The sequence below is a fragment of the Cynocephalus volans genome, chromosome 4 (genome assembly GCF_027409185.1).
Source record: "Cynocephalus volans isolate mCynVol1 chromosome 4, mCynVol1.pri, whole genome shotgun sequence".
NCBI classification, from domain to species: Eukaryota; Metazoa; Chordata; class Mammalia; order Dermoptera; family Cynocephalidae; genus Cynocephalus; species Cynocephalus volans.
In genome coordinates this window covers 34,882,095-34,896,408 of record NC_084463.1, presented here as the reverse complement: position 1 = coordinate 34,896,408, position 14,314 = coordinate 34,882,095, and the positions used below count along the sequence as shown (strand labels likewise).

The window sequence follows — 14,314 nt, the reverse complement described above, 5'->3', positions numbered from 1 at the left end:
AAATTAATTAAGATGACAGAAATCATAGGGAGATGAATGTCTTAATGTCAATGAGGTTTCTGATTAAGTTGGAATTCAAAACATTGTAATAGAAACAAATGTCCTATATTGTGTCCTCTAGCATTAATCATCTGTCCTAGTACAGAACCAGGAGGTGCATATAGTATAGTGCTAAACTATGTTACATTGTGATGAAAATGATGGGCAGGGGAAAAAAATGAGGCATCTTGAACAACATCTTTTAAGGCATTGATCCTACCTACCCAATTCTATATTTGCGTGCGTGTGTGCATGCACACGTATGTTTGCACATGTGTGGTATGTGTTGAAGTAGATGTTTTCCTTACTTATATATAATAACACATTTGGTGAAATACAATAATCTTAAGATGTTTGAGTGAATAATCCAACTAAACAGATAAGGAACAATAATATGTTGTGAATATGAGGGAACCCGAATCTCAGAAAAGGTTGAAAATGAATATATACATGAAGATAACTAAATTTTTTGTTCATTAGCACCCTAGTTGTAAAAATCAATAAAATTAAAGTCTTAGATAACTTAAGGAACATTATGAGAAAGTAACTGTACTTGGACTAGAAATCCCAAATCTCTGCCAACTTCTACATGTCTTTTGCTTGATAACCATATGGTCTAATGAAAGGTCATTAGAGCAAACTAGATTTAAAACAACATAAACTCAAAATATATAGGTTTTGGCATCATAATATGTCAAAGTCAATATTCCAGAAGACATGGTTCATCATGAATTCAGCTTAGTCAGAAAAAAAATTCCTCATTTCTAATGAAGTCATTCACAACACCTACATCATAGAAGATGCTCAAATGTTTGCTGAAGGAATGTATGAGTTGCATGAATATATGGATGTTTGCTTGCTTGTTGATTGCTATAAATATGGTTTTGCATTGATAATCTTTATAATAAAAAGAGTATAAATTGGATTGATACAGAGATGAATTTGGATAGTAAGTGATGAGTTGCAAGCAGCAAGACACTCTATGAAGAATTTTGATAGGCACAGAAAAGTACTGTTACCCTCTCTGTATAGTTCACATGAGATGCTCTGAGGCAAGGGCCTGAAAGTTCAGTCCACATCAAATGACCATCATGTACCAAAGAAGCAATTGTCAACCCAAGGAATAGAGACGGACTTGTGAGTATCAATGACCAAAACTTATTTTTATGAGAAGAAAGAAAGCTGATATAAAGATATCTGCCATCATGGTTATGAACAGAATGAGCATCAGATTGGGAAAGGTCAGAGTAAATAGCATGACTGCTGAAAATAATAAGTGATTTTGCATAGAAAAAATCAATATGAATCATATAATTACTGAGCTCAAAGAAAAATAGCTGTCCCAATTTTTTTAAATGGTCATTATTCACATAATTTGCATTTTCAATTGGAGGAAGAGGCCATTCTTTTTTGAACAAAGTTGATATTCGTATGTTCAGCATGTCTATGTGTATATATAGACAGAATATCATAAACACAGGATGTAATTGCCAAGCATCCAAGCAAGCAAGAATTTGGATGGTACATAATTACACACGCACACATACATACACACACACACGTAGCTGTGAATGAGAGATTTAATATTGCTGGCATCCAAATTTTAATTTCTTTTTTCTACATTCAATGAGAAGATGGAAAACAAAAATCTAACAGGGAATTCGTCCTTCGGGGACTCTCCAGCTCAGCAGAGCAGCAGCACCCCCTGCCTGTGCTTTTTCTCTGTATGTTCTTACTCACCATGTCGGGGAACCTGTTCATCATCCAGGTCATTGGCTTTGACTCTCACCTCCATTCCGCCATGTATTTCTTCCTTAGTAACTTGGCCTTTGTTGACAACTGTTTTACTTCCACTACATTCCCCCAAATGGTTCTGTACATCTTGACCAACACCCAGACTCTTTTACAGACTGCCTCACCCAGTCCTTCTTTTCCCTGTCTTTTGTGAATATGGGCAGCCTCCTTCTCTGTATAATGGCATATGACATGTATGTGGCAATTTGCCACCCTTTACATTATACCACCAAAATGAATCCTCACCTTTGTGTGCAGCTGGTGGCAGGGCTCTGGGTTGTTACTTATCTCCATGCCCTCCTGTGTACTCTCCTGATGGCACATCTGTCCTTCTGTGCCTCCAATGTCATTCACCATTTCTTCTGTGATCTCATCCCTCTCCTGCAGCTCTCCTGCTGTGATGTCTCCTTTAATGTGATGTTCCTTTTTACAGTAGGAAGACTATTGGCACTCACACCCCTTATCTGCATCCTCGTATCTTATGGACTTACCTTCTCACCATCCTGACGGTCCCGTCTACTCAGGGGAAACAGAGAGCCTTTTCCACCTGTGGCTGCCAGCTTTCACTGGTGGTGCTGATTTATGGCACAGCCATCACTGTCTACTTCAGCCCCTCCTCCTCTCATACCCCTGAGAGGGACACCCTATCGGCTGTTACGTATTCAGTAGTGACTCCAATGCTGAATCCTTTCATCTATAGTCTAAGAAACAGGGATATCAAGAGAGCACTTCACTAAATGCTTTGTAAGTGCACAGTCTTTCAACAGCAATAATGACCTCGATGAATAATAGAAACCAACTGCTATTAAATGTTTTTTTATGCTGAACATTGTGTTAAGCACTTTATATGAATCATCTCATTTAATCCTCTGAGTAAATATGCAAAAAACTATGAAAACAGTTTTCTTTTCATAAGGAAAGTGAGTCTCAAGAAATTTAAATAGTGTGCATACAAACCACCACTTGTAAGTATTCTCTGACTCCAGTACAAATATGCCTTAGTGATGAGATTTATATTTCTGCAATAAAATTCCCAAATGCTGCATATTAGGATTAATTCTCCTGGCATTAATGTCTATGAATTCAGATTAAGAACTAAAGGGGGATTAACTAAGTCAAGCTCCACAATGTAATGAAGCAGCAAGGCCCTCACATTTTTAACGATGTGTTCTCTTAAGAAATACACAAAGAATTTATTTAGGTTTTAAATAACATGTTTTCCCTTAAATCCCTTTGACTTCAAAAACAGTCAATGATTTTATTCTGTTGACACATGCCCTTGTCATTTTCGTCTCTAATTGGTCTCTGGCATAGAGGAACACACTTTCCACTCAGAATCCCTTTTCAGCCATCTTAGGGCAGAGGCTCTCCCAATTATGAGTGCTCTCTTCACTCTTGGAGAAGTTATCAGGTTCTCAGCTGCATTTTTCATATAGAGAATACATTAATTTCTTTCAAGAGGATAAATGATTTCAGCAAAGTTGCAGAACATAAAAATCAACACACAAAAATCAGTAACATTTTTATATTCCAAAAATGAACTAGCAGGGAATAAAATCAAGAAAGTAAGCCCATTTTTCAATAGTCACCCCCCCCCAAAAAAAATACTTCGGAATAAAGTTAACCAAGGATGTGAAAGATCTCTACAATGAGAACTACAAGTCATGCTTGAAAGAAATTAAAGGGGGTCACCAGAAGATGGAAAGATATTCTGTGCTCTTGGATTGGAAGAATTCACATTGTGAAAATATCCACACTACCCAAAGTTATCTATACATTCAATGTAATCACCATAAAAATACCAATGACATTCTTCACAGAAATGGAAAAAACAATCCTAACATTCATATAGAATAACAAAAGACCCCAAATAGACAAAGCAATCCCGGCAAAAATAAATAAAGCCAGAGGCATAAGATTACCTGACGCCAAATTATACTACAAAGTTTAGAACACAAAATAGCATGATACCGGCACAGAATCAGACACATGGATCAACGGAACAGATTATAGAACCCAGAAATCAGCTCTTATACCTATAGTCATCTGGTCTTCGACAAAGGCACCAGAAACATACACTGGAGTATGTTTCAATAAATGGTGCTGTGAACATTGGACATCCATATGTAGAGGAATGAAACTAGACCAGTACCTCTCACCATATACCAAAATCAACACAAAATGGGTTAAAGAATTAAACATATGTCCTGAAACTATAAAACTCTTATAAGAAAACATGGGGTAAACACTTCCAAAAGTAGGACTGGGCATAGTAGACTTTATGAATACAACCCCAAAAGCACAGGCAACAAAAGGAAAAATAAACAAATGGGTTTATATCAAACCAAAAAGCTTCTGCACAGCAAAAGAAACAATTAACAGAGTGAAAAGACAACCAACAGAGTGGGATAAACATTTTCAAAATATGCATCCAACAAAGCATTAATATCCAGAATATACAAGGAACTCAAACAACTTAACAACAACAAAAAGTAATCCAATTAAAAAAGGGACAAAAGAGCTGAATAGGCATTTCTCAAAGGAAGATATAAGAATGGCCAACAGACACATGAAAAAAAGCTGAACATCAGTTAGCAACCTGTAAATCAAAACCACCTTGAGATATCATTTCACTCCAGTTAGGCTGGATTTTATCAAAAAGACTGAGAACAGCAAATCCTAGTGAGGGTGCGGAGAAAGGGGAACCCTAGTACACTGCGGGTGGGACTGTAAAATGATGCATCCATTATGGAAAATGGCACGGAGTTTCCTCAAACAACTACAGATAGACCTGCCACATGATCCAGCAATCCCACTGCTGGGCGTATACCCAAAGTAATGGAAATCACCATGTCAAAGGGACACCAGTACTCCCATGCGTATTGCAGCTCTATTTACAGTAGCCAGGATTTGGAACCAGCCTAAACACCTGTCATCAGACAAGTGGATAAGGAAAATGTGGTATATTTACACAATGGAATACTACTCTGCTATAAAAAAGAATGAAATACTGCCACTCGAAGTATATGGATGAACTTAGAGAAAATTATGTTAAGTAAAATAAGTCGGGCACAGAAAGAGAAATACTGCATATTTTTATTTTTATTTATTCTGGGGAGAGAAAGAAAGAAAGAGAAAGAAAGAAAGAAAGAAAGAAAGAAAGAAAGAAAGAAAGAAAGAAAGAAAGAAAGAAAGAAAGAAAGAAAGAAAGAAAGAAAGAAAGAAAGAAAGAAAGAAAGAAAGAAAGAAAGAAGGAAAGAAGGAAAGAAGGAAAGAAGGAAAGAAAGATGAAAGAAAGAAAGAAAGAAAGAAACAACAAACAGTAATTCATTGAACTGTTTAGGAGGAGAATAGAAGTGAGGTTGCTGGGGATGGGAACGGAGGAGCAAGTGTGGGGAAAGGGAGGAATTGGTAAAGGACCATGAAAATTGATTACATTGTTAATTAATTGATTAAAATAAAGAGAAAAAAGAAATTTCTTTACAGTTATTTCATAATAATCCTTTTTTCCTCTTTATTTTGTTTTATTTTATTTATCATACAATGTAATCAATTTTCATGGTCCTTTACTGGAAACTTTTTGTGTTCCTTTGGTGTATCATGTTTCCTTACTTTTTCATGTTTCTTGTGTTCCTTGTGTTGATATCTGCAATCTAATGGAGTAGTTGCTTTTCCCAATTTTATGGAATAGATTATGAACAAATGAGTTTTCTGTATGTGGGTTCTAACGTGTCTGTTGCATATGTTGTGTTGGCTTTGGTTTTGGTGGGACTCGGCAGTGCAATCTATGTGCAGTTTCTCTGATTGTAATCCTCTTTAGTGATGTCTGCAAGTACCTTACTGGCCTTTATTATGTGCATTTTTGCCAACACTTGCTCTCCTTGGCTGAGTCAGAGACTCTAGGCTGGTGGTTTGGCCAGGCATGTATGAGTGCAGAGAGCCATTTGGTTGTTTGGTGGTCTCTCTGAGGCACAAAGTCACTGCACAACTGGCTATCAGGCCAGGCATGGTTATACAGTTAGAGGTGTCTCTCCCAGGAAGTGGTGTGCTGCCTGAACAGATTTTGGGCTGGATGCAGGTGTGCTTTGGTGCACAGTGGGGAATTAAGCAGCTCTGTGAAGGCCTGTCTGTGGAGCAGATGACACTCCCTGTCCAAGAGCTGGTGTGCACGAGTGCAAAAAGTCCAGGTGGCTCTATGGAGGCCTGCCCGTTTGAGACAATGTCACTGCCTGGTCTACTGTTGGGCTAGCAGTTGGCATGCACTGGTGCAGCAGAGCCTGACAACTCTTTGGAGGGCCACTGGATCAGCTATTCATCCTGGAGCAAGCCTTCAAGGGTGTAGCCAGGCTCAGTAGCTTTGTAGAGACCTGCTGTGGAGAGGCAAATCCACTGTCCAATTGCTGTTGGTCAGGGAGCAGGTCTCCTGTAGGCAGCATAATGTTAGGTTTTGTTTTTCTGTCCATTTATCCACTCTATATCTTTTAAATGGGGAGTTTAATCCCCTTGCATTCAAGGTCATTATCGATATGTGAGAACTTATTCCTTCCACTTTTTAAATGGTTTTCTGGTTGTTTTTCAGGTGTGCCTGGTATAGCAGGGCCTAGTTGCTCTGTAGAGATCTGCCAAGGAGAGGCAAAGCCATTGCCCTATTGCTGTTGGTCAGGGAGTAGGTGTACACTAGTACAGTAGGGCCCTGTGGCTCTGTGGAGATCCATGGGGTGAGGCAAAGCAACTGCCGAATTGGCTGTCAGGCTGGCAAGGGTACCTGTGGGCTCAGTGGGCCAGCAGATTGTGCAGAGCAGGTGCACACAAATGTGGTGTATTGCCGCTTATATGGCAGCTTCCCCACTGAGCAGGCCTGCCTGTTATCCTGGGGAAGAGGGTGAGCCATGTGGGTTCTAACACTAGGGTCTCAGTCTTTCTGCCCAGTCTAGACTCCAGGTAGCCAGGGTCATTGTCTTGATGGCACATGTGTGAACATGGTAGAATGAAGGTGGAGCCTCAGGATAGAGAGAGTCAGTTGTCACTTGCCCCAAGGAAAGGATGCACTCTAACAGTTCGGATTAGTTTCAAGATGGCACTGTGCCACAGCTGCTTAGGTTGGGAGGCTGGGGTTACTCTACCTGGACTACTCCTATGAGGCTGTGCAGATGAATCAACTATCAGCTCCTCTCCAAACTGGCTTTGGAGACTGTGAGGACTGGAGGACTCTTCTGTGGCAGGGATTGCTGGTGTTTGTGGTGCAAGTGAACAGCTGGGGTTTTTCCAGCTTACCTTCTCTCTGCCTGACTCCAAGTGGGCCCCTGTAGAATGACAATGAGGTACAGGCAGGAGGCCTTGCTTTGCTCTCTATTGTGTTATCCTGGTCTTTCATGCTCCACAAGGATTTTGCCACTCCTCTGTGCTGTGCAGCATATTTCTTCAGTCTAGTCAAAATACAATGGTGTTTTTTTTGGACAGCGGGGGGATGAGCACCAGACACCTCTAGTCGGCCATCTTGCTCTACCCTACTTCCCTCATATAATATATATAATCATATAATAATAAAAGCTCATATAATAAAGGAAACTAAAAAATCACTAGAGGGGCCCAAAAGCAGAGTTTAGATGACAGAGAAAATAATCAGCATATTTTAGCATAGGTGCATCAATATTACCCATTCTAAAGTAATTAAGACTGAGGAAAAATAGTCTCAGAGGTCTGTAGAACAACATCAAGAATGCCAGTGTATTCAGTGGGAGCCCCAGAAACAGAAGAGAAAGAAAAAGGGTGAGAAACATATTTGAAGAAATTATGTCTGAGAACTTTCTAAACATAATGAAAAATATTAATATACAGATCCAAGAAGCTCAGCATACCCCAATTACAATAAACAAAAAGAAACATCCATACATATAATAGAATTAAAATTAAAGACAAAAAGAAATCTTAAAAGCTTCAAGATAAAAACAACTGATCACAAATGATAGTGATCATACACCTAAGTGAAGAAGATATTAACAATTTATGTGAAAATCATCATGAGCTTAGGTTAGGCAAAAAGTTATTAGATATGTTATTACAGATGAAAGTTATTAGAGTTAATAAAATTATAATTAAATTTAAGTTATTGAAGATGTTATCCACAAGTGATAAATTAAACTTGTGTTGTTTAATTTTAAATATTTTTTACCCTCACAGGATGTTATTAATGTTATGCAGAAATAGTCATTTTTACACTTAATCACATATGTACTCTTTTTGTTGTTTTTCACTTATTCATGGATCTTTGAACTTGCATCTGTGATTGCTTTCCTTCTGCTTGAAAATGTTTCAAATAGATTTGTCAAGGAACAATTGATATACAATGAACTGAACAAATATAAAATAGACAATTTGATGTTACAACAAATGTTTACAGCCAAAAAACCACCACAATGAAGGTAACAAACATGTTCATCACCACCAAGTGTTTCCATGTGCCCCTGTATAATTCATCTCTCTCTGTATCCCCATTCTCCAAAACAACTAATCTTTATGTTATTAACAGTCAGTTTGCATTTTCTAAGGTTTTTACAGGTGTAATTAAACTGTATATAGTCGTTTTTATTTGGCTTCTTTCAATTAAATGAGATTCATGCACGTTGTTGCATATATCAGTAGATATTTCATTTATTTTTTATTGATTAGTATTCATTGTATAGGTAAACTACAATTCGCTTATCCAATCACATATACATCAAACATTTTTTTTTCCAGTTTTGGTTATTACACGTATATCTGTTCTGAATATCTATGGATAAGTCTTTGTGAAGACATATGATTTTCTTTTTCTTAATAATAAAAGAAAAAAACTATTTGTGGAAAGGCTGGGCCATATAGTAAGTATATACCTAACTTTAAAAAGAAAACGATGAACAGCTTGTCCAAAGCTCTCACTATACCACCTTCTTTCCTAAAGGCAATGTATGAATGTTAACATCGTGTCACATTCTCACAAATACTAGGCATGGTCATTATTTTAATTTGATTCATTTTAGTGCATTTATGCAAAGCAGATAATATTATATTGCAGCTTTAATTTATATTTTTAAGAGACTAATGATGTTGAGCATCTTTGCATGTGTTTATTTGCCACGTGTTTGTGACATATCTTTTCAAGTCTTTTGTACATTTTTATTAGGTTGTTTGCCTTTTAATTATTGACCTCTAAGTTTTCCTTATAATCGTAGATACAATTTCTTTGTTAGATATGTTTTTATCACAAGCAGTTGCTTGTTTTTTTATTTTCGTTACGGTCTCTGTTTTTACACCAATGTCACACATTCTTGATTACTCTAATGAGTCTTAAATTAGGTAGTGGGTGTCCACCAACCTTACTCTTTATTTCCAAAAATTTTTCCTTGGCTTTTACAGATAGTTTGAATGTTCATATAATCATTAGAATCAAATTATAAATTTCTCCATAAAGAAAAACAGCTGAGGTAATTTTGGAATTACATTGTGTGTGTGTGTGTGTGTGTGTGTGTGTGCGTGTGTGTGTGCGTGTGTGTGTGTGTGTGTGTGTGCGCGTTTTCTTCTGCAGAAAAACTGTTATTAATTTAGGTAGATACTTCCCTTTCAAGAAAATGGAACATAACTACCTTCTTATATTTGGAATCTAAAAAAGAAAGAAAAATGTGAATACATAGTAAAAGAGAGTAGAAAGGTGGTTACGAGGAGTAAAGTGTGGGCAAAGTGGGGAAATGGAGGTCAAAGCTTACAAAATTTTAGGTAGGCAGGATAATGAAATCTAGGGATTGGATGTACAGCATGAAGAATATAGACAATAATATTATATTGAATATTAAAAATTTGCTAAGAGTGTTGATTTTAGGTACTTTTAACTACATTATGTTTTTTTTATTGTATGTTTTCCAGTAAAACATTCTACTTCCTCTCCTCTTTTGCAAATATTAAGATAATTTTCTCTAAAGAGCTACTACTCAGGATATTAGAGTAAGCTGATAAAAACCAAAGATACATAGGAAAAAAAGGAAAATATATAGTGCTTTATAGAAACATAATCAGTCAAGACTATGGAATGATATGTTCCAATTATGGAAGAAATTAAAAACAAAGACATGCTAGATTGAAATCTACACCCAGAAAATGTTTCTTCAAAAACAATGTAAAAATATATACGTTTCTAGATACACAAAAACAAAGTGAATTTTTATGAACTACAGAACAGAATGAACAGTACTAGAGTCTTAGTCAAATCTTCCTCTTCTACCCTTTCAGAGGTAGAATTGACCCAGATACCATGATTACATACCTAGAAACAAATGGAATCACCTGAAGTATTACTCAAAGCAGTAAGAATTATAACGTGGTGACTTAATAATGCAGACATCAATAGCAAATTTAGGAGAAGTGCCAATATATTCACAAATCGTTACCTATTTAGATCCTATATAAGACAAGACTCATTTATAAAAATATAGGAAACATAAAGTGCTCAGGACAAAACTTAATAGAAAAGATGTGAAACTAGTATACGTAAAATGGTAAGATATTCTTGAAATATAAAAGGATAGTTTTGAGAAATTACACATCTTTTGTTGGAAAGAAAGCCTCATTGTCATGATAATTTTAATTATCTTTAATACCTGACATCTGGAAAAACCATTTCTAATCTAATCTAACCATAATCTAATTTCCATTTAAATAAAAAATATATATATGGCCAATAGATATCTGAAAAATAAAAGCAATGAGGAGAATTTTACCTTATAGGCTATCAAGCATACTATAAATCATTAATGATTAAAACGATGAGAATTGGTATGCAAATAGTTAAAAAGATGAATTAATAACAGAATCGTTTTAAATGAATCCAATGTATGTGGGAATATAACACTCAATAACTGTACACTATTTGATACACAATTTTGAAGTAAATGAGTATTTACCTTTAAAAAAGATCTGATCTGCACATTTCATATAGAAGGTTACAACTCCTAAAAAATAAACTAAGTTTCTAAAAAACAAAAAACAGCAAAAGTTTTGAGATAAAAATGGTGAAATCTTTTAAAGGTTATCTGTAAGGAAGGTGTCAGGCTGGATCTCTGATCCTTCTGCCCCTTCCTATGCAGGTTGTGAGTCAGGTTGTGAGAAAGAAGATTCTGTCAGCTTTATGCAAGGTAGACATACTTTATTCTTCAGATGTGAGCTCCCACAGACATGCTTTATTCTCAGACACAAGCTCAAGCTCTACTCCACTGACCCTCCATGCTCTGCGGACCAGCAGTTCAGAGTAGTTACTTTTATATACACTTAGTACACAATAGCGGGCCGTAAGCCAAGTACTACATAATTACAACAATCATGCTGAATCAGTGAATGGGCACACATGTGCAATTACACTATTTTTATAACTTGTTTCTAGGGAATGTACTGAATCTTGCCCATTTGTAACAGATGTGAGGTGAGTGGGCCTGACTAAGCTGTTCTTTATTTTGCATTGGTTTTACTTTCCTTACAGAAGGTATTTCTAAAAAATGTTCAAAATATAAAAAAGTAAAATTAAGGATCAAAATGTACTACTAAATGGAAATAATTTTACAAGTTAAAAATAAAGTATTAAAAAATCTGTCAACTTAGGAAAATATTTGCAACTCAGATTATAGATCAGGAGTTAATGTTTCTTCACTTCAGGATGTAAGACTGGGCAAAGATTTTATGAATAAGACCCCAAAAGCACAGGCAACAGAAGAAAAATAAACAAATGGGCTTATGTCAAACTAAAAAGCTTCTGTACAGAAAAAGAAACAATGTTTTTCTTTTTTTTTTTTTTTTTTTTTTTTTTGTAGTTTTTCCGTGACCGGCACTCAGCCAGTGAGTGCACTGGTCGTTCTTATATAGGATCCGAACCCGCGGCGGGAGCGTTGCCGCGCTCCCAGCGCAGCACTCTACCGAGTGCGCCACGGGCTCGGCCCAGAAACAATGTTTTTCAAACAGTGAAAAGAAACTTACAGAATGGGAGAAAATATTTGCAAACTGCATCCAACAAGGGGTTAATAACAAAAACATACAAAGAACTCAAGCAACTCAACAGTAAGAAAACAAGTACCCTAATTAAAAAATAGCCAAAGGAGCTGAATAGACATTTTTCAAAGGAAGATTTACAAATGGCCAATAGACACATGAAAAAATGCTCAATATCACTCAGCATCAGGGAAATGAAAATCAAAACCATGCTGAGATATCATCTCACCCCAGTTAGATTGGCTATTATCAAAAAAACAGAGAATAACAAATGCTCATGAGGATGTGGAGAAAGGGGAATGCTCCTATATGTTAGTAGGACTGTAAATTAGTATAGCCATTATGGAAAATAGTCTGGAGGTTTCTCAAACAACTACAGATAGATATACCATATGATCCAGCAATCCCATTTCTGGGTATGTACCCCAAGGAAAGGAGGTAATCATGTTGAAGGGATATATGCACTCCTATATTCATTGCAGTTATATTTACAATAGCCAAGATATGGAATCAATGTAAATGTCCATTGACAGATGACTGGATAAGGAAAATGTGATATATATACACCACGGAATACTGTTCCACTATAAAAAAAGAATGAAATTCTGCCATTCACAGCAACATGGATGAGCTTGGAAAAAATTATGTTGTGTGAAATAAACCAGGCACAGAGGAAAAGATGCCACATGTCCTCACTCATAAGTGGGAGCTAAGAGAGAAAGAAGGAAACAAAGACCACAGTGTGTGCTGGACTTGCAGAGTGAGCGAGCACACCATGGATTACAGAGTGATGTGGGGGTGGGGGGAGGAGGAAGTAGGTCAGGGATTAATTGAGTGGGGTACATGGGGAATAATCACAACTTGAGGTAATGGGCATGCTGATAGTATTGATCTGACCATCACATCTTGGACACAAATGGTAACAGCTTTGTATCCCATGCAATGTGCATAATCAATTAAAAAAATAATAATTAGAGGTTGGGTAGATATATATATATATATGTATATATGAGTATGTATGTGTATATATATATTTTTTTCTTTCATTTTTTGCTTTGCCTATCGTTTCCTTAACATTTTTTTAAAGAGCAAAGTTTTTAATTTTCCTGAGGTCAGTATTATCAATTTTATGTTTTAGGTTTATTATTTTTGGCATGTGTCCTATGTAAGACATCTTTGACTACTCCAAATTCATGAAGATTTTCTTCTGTTTTCTTCTACAAGTTTTATAGTTTTACCTTTTACTAAAGGGTCATTAGTTCAATGACCCTTTTCTAGTGAATTCTGTGTATGGCATGAACTAACATTTCTGATTTCTTTAAATGAATAAATTTTCTATATAATTTTAATGAAGAAAACTCTTTCTCTATTGAATTTCTTTGACCCTTCTATTTGAAAATCAGTTGGCTATAAATCTGTGGATCTATTTCTGTATGTTTTATCAGATCCATTTGCTTATATTAATGCAAATAACACAGTTTTATCTATCATAGCTTTATAGTTAGTCTGCTAATCAGGTAGTAAAAGTCCTCCACATTTGCTTTTCTTATTTAAAATTGATTTGTCTAATGCAAAACTTTGTTTGGAGGTTTATTTAAGAGCATATTTTTAAAAGTTTTAGATAATTTATTATACATACATGTGCAGTACAAAGTTGGTTTTCAATAATTGTGTACAACGTGTGGTGGTTAGATCTGAATAGTTAGCTTATTCATCATTACAATATGCAATCATTCTTTGTGTCTGTTGAACAATTCCTCATTAGCCCCCTCCCTCCCCTCCTCCCTTTTCCACCTCTAGTTTTCTAAAAGTTCAATTATTGTGATTGTTGTTTCTTTCTTTCTCTCTGTCTCTTTTTATTATTCATTTGTTTATTTAACTATTCAGTTCCCAGTTATGAGTGAGAATATGTGGTATTTCTCTTTCTGTACCTTGGTTGTTTCACTTAGAATAACTTCCTCCAGGCTCATCCAAATTGCTGTAAATGGTAGAATTTCATTCTTTTTAATGGCTGATTAGTGTTCCATTGTGTATATATACCACAATTTCCTTATCCCATCATCCATCAGTAGACATTTAGGTTGGTTCCATTGCCTGGCTATTGCAAATAGTGCTGCAATAAACATGGGTGTGTAGGTATCCTTTCGACCTGATGTTTTCCAATTTTCTGGATATATCCCCAGAAGTGTGATTGCTGAACCATATGGAAGTTCTCCCTGTAGTTGTTTAAGGAACCTCCATACTATTCTCTATAATGGCTGTACTAATATACAGTCCCACCAACAGTGCAGGAGAGTTCCTCTCTCTCCACATCCTTGCCAGCATTTGTCAACCCTAAACCTCATAAAAAATATAAAGTTTTAAGTATTAAAAATTAGTTGAATATTTATTTATAGAAGCAATAATCTTGAAATCATATATATATATATGTGATTGAGTAGGTTTAGGGCCATCAAATTTTGATATATCATTA

General features: G+C 36.0%; 1 pseudogene; it reads left to right on the top strand.

The window, feature by feature from the left end:
- The first annotated feature begins 975 nt into the window (after positions 1 to 975).
- On the top strand, positions 976 to 2,606 carry LOC134375959 (olfactory receptor 1C1-like; annotated as a pseudogene).
- Positions 2,607 to 14,314: the final 11,708 nt, after the last annotated feature.